Source organism: Benincasa hispida, chromosome 1 (assembly GCF_027475165.1).
Source record: "Benincasa hispida cultivar pf3 chromosome 1, pf3_genome.v1.1, whole genome shotgun sequence".
Classification (NCBI taxonomy): Eukaryota; Viridiplantae; Streptophyta; class Magnoliopsida; order Cucurbitales; family Cucurbitaceae; genus Benincasa; species Benincasa hispida.
This window is the reverse complement of record NC_143478.1, coordinates 37,088,675-37,097,491: the sequence shown is the minus strand read 5'-3', so window position 1 is coordinate 37,097,491 and position 8,817 is coordinate 37,088,675. Positions and strand designations below refer to the sequence as shown.

Below are 8,817 nucleotides of genomic sequence, written 5' to 3'. Positions count from 1 at the left end.
TCTTGAGAGAGATATTTTATGTTGTGAGGATTGATTTATTGAGTGCTACAATTTGTAAATCCATTCTATTGGGAGAGTTGTAATTCTGCCCTATATTTTTACGAACATTTTGTAAAGGTTGCTCTTGATCCCAGAAAAAAAATTTGTTGCGACGGTTTAATCCTCAACCATGGAATGAATCGAGTTCGTTCTTGCTCCTGAAAAAAAGACGTTGTAACGGTTCGACTCTAAGCTGTGGAAAGAGTCAAGTTCGTAGTGACATATCCAAGAGGAGCTTGGGAATTGGATGTAGGCCGGTTGTATCGAACCACTTTAAAATTCTTAGTATCAATTCTCTATCCCTCTCCTTTTTAATTTTGCAATTAATTTTTTATTATATTTTATTGCTTGAAATTAATTGCAATTTTTGTTCTTGAAATTAATTGTTCATATTGCATTATTTTGATTAGTTCTTGAATTTCTACCTCCATTATCAATCTTGTCATGAAACCCAATTTGGGTACTTAAGTAGTATTATTAACTTCTTGATTATTTTGAGATGAATTATTTTGCATGAAATTACTGTTTAAATTACTTGTTAGCAAAAAGTATGTTAGTTTATTTAATTGGGCCCACATTAGAAAAAAGTTTTCATTAAGTTAAATAAACCCTATTCACCTCCTTCTAGGATTGCCATACTGATCCTACACGTTGCAGCACTACCTCAATGCTACCCTGATGCTCAAGGTCTAAATCAATAGGAGCCGTTTTCAATAAATATTCTCTTCGATTTTAGGTCAAATATGCTATCTTTTGGAGGTAAATTTGATAGAGACCAACTTCTTCTTCTTTTTTCTTCAGATTTTAGTATCTTGGATTAAGTTTTACATTTTATTTTCGGTTGTAATCCATGGATTGGATGTTCGTTCTTGATTTGTCTATGAATTAAAAGGTAACCTCTATCTAATTTTTGGAGCAAGAACCCTTTTTTTTTTCTGAGATTTTTGTTCTTTGGAATTATTGATTTATTGATACTAATAACAATATTTATAACTTAATTTTTGTGTATAAAACAACTTAATTATTAAGCTAAATAAATTTTATAAATTTAGTAACTTTTAGAAAAATCCTTGTTTATGGGTGCATTTCGATATTTTAATTGTCCTTGTTTATGGGTGCTTATAGATTAATGAAGCATTAGCTACCTAATTCTTTCAATGCTTTCCAATGTCACATACGTTTTAATAAAAAGTAGTAGTGATATAATTAAATTTGTCGTGACTTATATCAATTTAGGTTTTTAAATTTAGTAACATTGGTATAGAGTTCTTAACAGTACTTGCTTGATTCTATCGTCATAACCCGCCTGACTCGGACATGAACCGTGGTTCCGTCCTTCGCTTGGTTTCATAACATCGTAATTGCTATATTAGTTCACTAAATGTAGGCTTAGTTTAATTTTTGTTATTCGTATATATTTTTGTGAATATTTTCAATTTACTATCTCATTTATCACTTCTTTGTATCACACAACTATTACTTTTTCTTTTTCTTTTTTTTTTTCTATGTATGTTTTTAGTTAATTTGAAACTCTTATAAGATGTATATGAACAATAGTTTAGGAAGTATATAGTTACATATTCGAATCTTTAAGTAAAGAAGATTTTTAAATCAAAATTTTTCACCATGTATTTAATTGTGTAAAAGACATCACAACACAAGTCACAATCAGTAATTTCTTCTAGGCACAACCTATATAAGTTGGTTTTGTTTAAAATATATATCCTTTATTTTGGTCAATAAACCTTAATAATTTTTTTTCTTGAGTTCATAATAATTAATTGTTCCAATGTGAAAAAGTTACATGAATGGAGCTGAGTTTATCGCTGAACAAAGTTGCATTCATGGTCATTTACACTGATGTAGATTCCAATTTGTTTCGGAGGGATTGGAGAATATTTTCTGATTTTGAACTCAAGAATTCGTAGATATAACACAATACAAAATAATTTATCTATATAATAAAATTAGATATAGTTATCAAAGTCTATTAGTGGTAAACCATATCATTAATACAAGTCACATCGTCGGCCTACATCTGCTTCCCTCCTGACAATTTCGAGCACTATTTGACTCTCTTTTCAAAGTACTTTTCGTTTGTCCCTCGTGGTACTTGTTTGCTATCAGTCTCTCGCCTATATTTAGCATTGGACAGAATTTACCGCCTGATTGGGATTGCATTCCCAAACAACCCGACTCGTTGACAACGTCTCGTGGTGCGACAGGGTCTGACCACAGTGGGGATCTCACGCTTTCTGGTGCTCCCTTCCAAGGGACTTGTGCCCAATCCGCTATTGAGGACGCTTCTCCAGAGTACAATTCGGATGTGGAAGACGCACGATTCTCAAGCTGGGCTCTTCCCATTTCGCTCGTCGTTACTATGGGAATCCTTGTAAGTTTCTTTTCCTCCGCTTACTAATATGCTTAAACTCACCGGGTTGTCCCACCTGACCTGGGGTCGTGTCAGAGTGCCATCCTTTAGGGAACAACGCTCGAAGGGTCGATGCAAGAGTCCGTTGAGGTGGGATCGAAGCCGCAACGTAGTACCAAGGATGGATCAACCACCGTAGTGTCGCGACGACGTGCCGAGGACTCGAATTTAAGCCATTCGCACGACGGTGCGCACAGGAGTCCAACGTGTGTGGAGGGGGTGAGCGATGCGTGATGCCCAGGCAGACGTGCCCTCGGCCAGAAGGCTCTAGGCACAACTTACGTTCAAAGACTCGATGGTTCGTGGGATCCTACAATTCACACCATGTATCACATTTTGCTACGTTCTTCATCGATGCGAGAGCCGAGATATCCATTGTTGAGAATCGTTATGAGTAATACGACAAGAATGCTCTACCCTCCACACACCGAGGCCGGGGCAGGAGGCAGGCAAATTCATTTCAAGTTCCTTGGCATGACCTGCGCTGGGGTTTAGTTTAGGTGTACCGAGGGGGGAGGGGCGGGCAAGCAAAATAACTGATCAAACTCTTTAACCTAGTTAATTAATATTCATTAACTAACAAGACTATCTACTATGGTCTGTAGTTGCACTCCCTTCACTGTAGATATATTATGTGTCCATTTGATATAACTGTCATCAATAAGTTGATCCTTCACAGGTTGTTCGTAACCTCAACTAGGTCAAATACCGAAATACTCCTGAGTTACATCTTTTCTACTTAAGTACCACTATCCCTCTAATGAACAATTGATTTAGGATCATAATCGCTAAATCCATTCCCTCTATGGCCAAGAGAGGATGGTCCCCTTGTTCAAGACCCGAGATCAGCCTTTAAGAGAACAACCTTTCTACTATCCCTAAAATGGGTAAGAGTTAATTCCATCTTGAAAATTCTATGTCCCCGGCCATCTACCCGGTTTTATCCCTGAAATGGGAGGCATATTGAGCAACGGTGCTGGGATTACCCTCACCTATGCAGATCAATGGACAATCGTGAATAAACAGGAGGTCATAGACAACTCAGGATTCAGATCAAGTTATCTAGGTCATCGAGAAGTGAAATTAATCAGTGTTACTAGTAAACGGTATTAATATGTAACAGTTATTATTTTGTGGTCTATCTTACACAATCTTACCGTGTAGAACACCCCCTCACATGTCTGTACGTGAACGAACTGATCACATCGTTTATGACACTTTACAACATTTGTAACAATCATAAAGTGGATCGTATTCAATAATATCTCCATAAATAGGTACCCAACCAAATCCAAGTATTATAAATAATTTAGGCTATTTTACTCGAACTTGATCAAGTTTATGTCTCCACATAAAGTCCAAGTATTCATGACAATAGCCAAGAGTTCGTAATTTATTGGATTTAGAGTTTTTAAACAATCAATAACACTTGTCTAAATAAATTTCATATATGTTTACTGTTTACAAAACTATGAGTTTTAGGACATACAACCCAACAAACTCCCATTTGGACTAAAACGCCTAGTGGGTTACAACAAAGTTGAGTGTTGTGAGAGAAAACTAAATACAATAAACTAGGGCATCCCATACATACAACTTCTCCCACTTGTCTTATTTATTCTACCCATAGTCCTAAACTCTACAGGTGACCCTCGAAAATCTTAGCCGGGAGGGCCTTAGTAAACGGATAAAAAATATTGTCCTCGGATGCTATTTGTTTCATAATAATGTCTCCTCTTAGCGCAATCTCTCTGATGAGATGATATTTGTGCTCAATATGTTTTCCGCGCTGATGGCTTCTAGGTTCTTTGGAGTTCGCTACTGTCCTACTGTTATCGCAATACAAAGTGATTAGCAGTCGCATGTCTGGAAATACTTCAAGATCATTTAGGAATTTCCTAAGCCATACTGCTTCCTTGGCTGCTTCACAAGCAGAAACATATTCTGCTTCCATTGTGGAGTCTGCAATGCAGCTCTGCTTAATACTTCTCCATTTAGAGTGAACACTGATCCCAAAGTAGATTTCCTAGAGTCTATATTGGTCTAAAAATCGGAGTCAATATATCTTGTCATGATCAAATCCTTATTTCCATATACGAGAAGGTAGTTCCTCGTTCTCTTAAGATACTTAAGGATATTCTTAACAGCAGTCCAATGTTCATAACCAGGATTGGACTGATACCTACTGACAATCCCTATTGAAAAGCATATGTCTGGGCGAGTACATAGCATTGCATACATCATACTTCTGACTACTGATGCATATGGAACCCATCTCATATCCTCAACTTCTTGAGGTATCTTGGGACATTATTCCTTTAACAAATGTATTCCATTCCTAATAGGTAAAAGACCTCTTTTGGAATCCTGCATCTTAAACCTAGACAACATCTTGTTTATATAAGATGTTTGAGACATGGTTAGCATTCTATTCTTTCGGTTTCGGACTATTTGCATCCCAAGAACATACTGCGCCTCTCTCAGATCTTTCATCTGAAATTGGTTTGCTAGTCAATTTTTATGCCAGTTAGGTATCCTATATTATTGCCAATAAGTAGGATATCATCTATATATAAAACTAGCAATGCTACAGTGGAGTTGATGATGTTTTTGTATACACATAGTTTATCAATATTTTGTTCAAAATCATAAGATTTGACCACAGTATCAAATCTTATATTCCAAGATCTGGATACTTGTTTAAATCCATAAATAGATCTTTTCAGTTTGCAAACCTTTTGCTCCTGACCTTATTCAATGAATCTTTATGGTTGGACCATATAAATACTCTCTTCAAGATCTCCATTTAGAAAGGCAGTCTTGACATTCATTTGCAAAATTTCATAATTATAAAAAGTGGCAATGGACAAGAGTATCTTGATTGATTTGATCATAGCAACAGGTGAGAAGATTTCTTCATAGTCCACCCCCTCAACTTGGGTATAACCCTTTGCTACTAATCAGGTTTTATAGGTCTGTATCTTCCCCGTATGGTTTATTTTACGCTTGTAGATGAAGGAACTCAATTTACAGAAAACCTTTGAGTAAAAGTGGATCATCCAAATTTCATTATGATTGAAAACAAAGATTTACAAAAAAACATTCAGATTATGCATTCTTGATGTAAATTACAACATGCTTATAAACAGTAAATAGAGTTCAAGTGATTATACCTTTGAAGAACTCTTCTTCACGTAAATCCCTCGAACTAACTCGAACTCTTCGAATAGCAACGAACTTTCCTCAAACAAACAGCAACCAGAACACTCGAACCAGAAGATCATCAACTTACTAATCATAGTTATATCGAGTTGTCACAATATATCTACAGTGAAAGAAATGCAACTCTGAACTTTAGTGGAATGACCCAGTAGTTAGCAAATGGGGGTTAATTTAGTGTAAAGAGTTTAGCTGATTAATCTCGGATCGTTGGAGCCCATGATCTGTAGGTCCTTTAGGTCCCTCTATTAACTCACAAACGGATTTGGCTTAGAGTAGATTGATAAGTTAATTTGAAATGTTCAAATTAGAATTAATGGAATTAATAATTATATGTGATATAATTGCACATTTAATTTTGGAATTAAATGAAACTTGAGAATCAATTAATATTTAAATATGATTTAAATATTAAATTCCTGAATAAGGATTCATGGTAATCAATTGGTGACAAATTAATTTAATATTTGATATAAAATTAATAAAATTAATAAGATTATTTAATTAATTCATTAATTTTATTAGAAAATTAATTTTAGAATTAATTTTGTAAAATTAATAAAATTTCAATTTTAAATTAAGGAATTAAAAATTGAAATGGATTTTGATTTTGGAAATAAAAATTCAAATAAAAGAAAATTTGAAAAAAAAGAAGTGGAAAATCCCAACTTTTGGGATTTTTCCACTTTCTTTGAAGTAGGTTAGTCGCATTCCATAAACATTTCCAACCCAATTTCTCAAGCATAAGCTGTAATTCATGTAGGAAGTCCATTTGCATGAAACTCATGCAATAAATAAACGAAATTGGCGTGGAAGTCGGGCATGCATTAGAGGTTTTTTAGCTGCAAATTTCAAGAGTTGAAAACTGGGTTTGAACTAAAAAATGAGAACCTCCTCTCTTTTATTCCCTAATTCAAGCTTATTTTGAGTCCCACAACTCAATCTAAGGCACCAAGAGGATAGTGGGGAAGACCATGTGGTTGTTCACATCCATAGGAAGGGAGAATTGCAGTTAGAATTTGTGATTCAAAGGTATCTTTAAGGGTTAGTGTTGAAACCCTCTTTTTAGTTTAGTATCTTCAAAGATTAGTGTTGAAACCCTTTTTGGTTTATGAGCATGCTAATTTTGGAGCCAAAATTAATGAATTAAAATGCCTATGATTCTGTATTCTTCCGCTGCATGCTTCCTTATTCCAACAGAAGGATCATTGGTAGTTTGTTGTATCTCACTTCTAGTAGACCAAACATTGCTTTTTGCAGTTGGGGTATGTGCTTGATGTCAATCTTACCCAAAATCTAATCATCTACTCAGTGCCAAGAGAATAATCAAGTATATCAATGGAACAAGTGACTATGGTTTATACTATACCTTTGACACAAGTAGCTCTCTTGTAGGCTATTGTGATGCTGATTGGGTCGGGAGTTCTGAGAACAGAAAGAGCACTTCGGGAGTTTATTTTTTAAAGAACCCTATGTTGGGGTTGATGCCGTAAATCTCGTATAGTTCTGTAGTTTGTAAACACATGTATGAACAAATAGTTTTGTGATTTATAATATGAGATATTTTATTCACTTTAGTTTATGAAATATGAGATATTTTAGTTGCATTAACCACAAACATATAAACTAAGATCCCTGGTTATCGTTGTAACTTAAGCATGTATGTGGAGACATAAAAATGAATCGTTCTTTAAGTGATAACCTACATGGTCTATACCTTATCCTTGTGACACTACGAGTATGGTCCGCTTTGTAGGCGTTACAAATATTGTAAAGTGCTACAACTGGTCTAATCCTGATCATTCGTGTATTAGACATGTGAGCGGGATATACTTTACAAAAGAGTTTGTATAAGACTGGACCACGAAATTTTTAGTCTCGTTATATAATATTCTTCATGACAGAGACTTTCATTTCACTAGGATGACCATAGGTAACATGACCTTAATCCTAAGTGAGTTATGAACTCCTGTCTATGAGGGTGGGCTTTTGATTTGTATAGGTGCAAGTGGCCAGATCGCCGACTCAAACCTACCACTTTGAGGATTCGTCTGATTGGGGAGCTGGGAACTCAGCTACACAAGATAGAATTCACTCCTTCCCCAAAGCAGGGACAAGTAGATAAATTTCTCTCTTAAGAGATGAATTCAGGGCTTGAACGATGTGGCACCACACCTTCTCTTGGCCCAAGAAAAGTTTAGTCATAGTGGGACTATGATGTATTGTTCATTAGAGGAATCAGTGGTACTTAAGGAGTTAGATGTAACTACATGGGCAAAACGAAAAATTGGCCCAACTCTACTTACGAGCGATTTGTGAAGGGTCATCGTATTGTTGATTGGTTATATTCGATGGACATGAAAATATATCTATAGTGCGAAGAGTACAGCTGTCGGTTTTTAGTGAAGTGCTCGACAGTTAACAGATGGTGGATATTATGATTAAATAGTTTAGTCAGTTATTCACGTACTGTTAGAACTTCAAGCTATAGGTCCATAAGGCCCCCTTGGTAGCTAAAAAGATTCGTGTTGGAAATCAGGTTTTGGGTTAGTTTGAAGTGTTCAAACTAACAAGAGGGAATCTAATTATTTATGAAATAATTAAATTAATTAAATTATATATAATATTATTGATTTGATGTATTTGATACATTATTTGATTAGAGAAATTAATATAAATATGATTCATATTAAATCCCATAAAGGAGAAAAAGAATTATGGTGCATATGGTGCATATGATGTGATATTAAAACTATAAGTTATGAGTATAATATGATATATCGCTTATTATATTTATTTATAATAAATTAATTATGGGATAATTGATTTTCGGTTTCTCTAATAACTGACTTAGTGGTTGGATATACACGGTTTATGGCAACTAATGGATAAAGATGAAATTTTTTTTCATTTTTCATTCCACGCGCAAAAAGGATCAAGTTATTAGATAGCTTGTCAAGAGAGTAAACGATCATATTGAGTTCACTATATGATAGTGCCATTTTACTACACGATTGAGGAACGAGTCTATGCGATAGACTGATAACTTCTACACGATTCCTTTGTGTATTACTCGATCGTCTATTCGATCATTCTTTCTCCTTCATTCTTCCTTCACTCTACAAAAT

At 34.9% G+C, this 8,817-nt stretch overlaps 1 non-coding gene across 1 annotated transcript; it reads right to left on the bottom strand.

Moving 5' to 3' along the window:
* Nucleotides 1-2,701: 2,701 nt before the first annotated feature.
* LOC120070467 (5.8S ribosomal RNA) lies at nucleotides 2,702-2,857 on the bottom strand. Its single transcript, XR_005479962.1, has one exon. It is a non-coding gene; the product is annotated as a 5.8S ribosomal RNA (ribosomal RNA).
* Nucleotides 2,858-8,817: the final 5,960 nt, after the last annotated feature.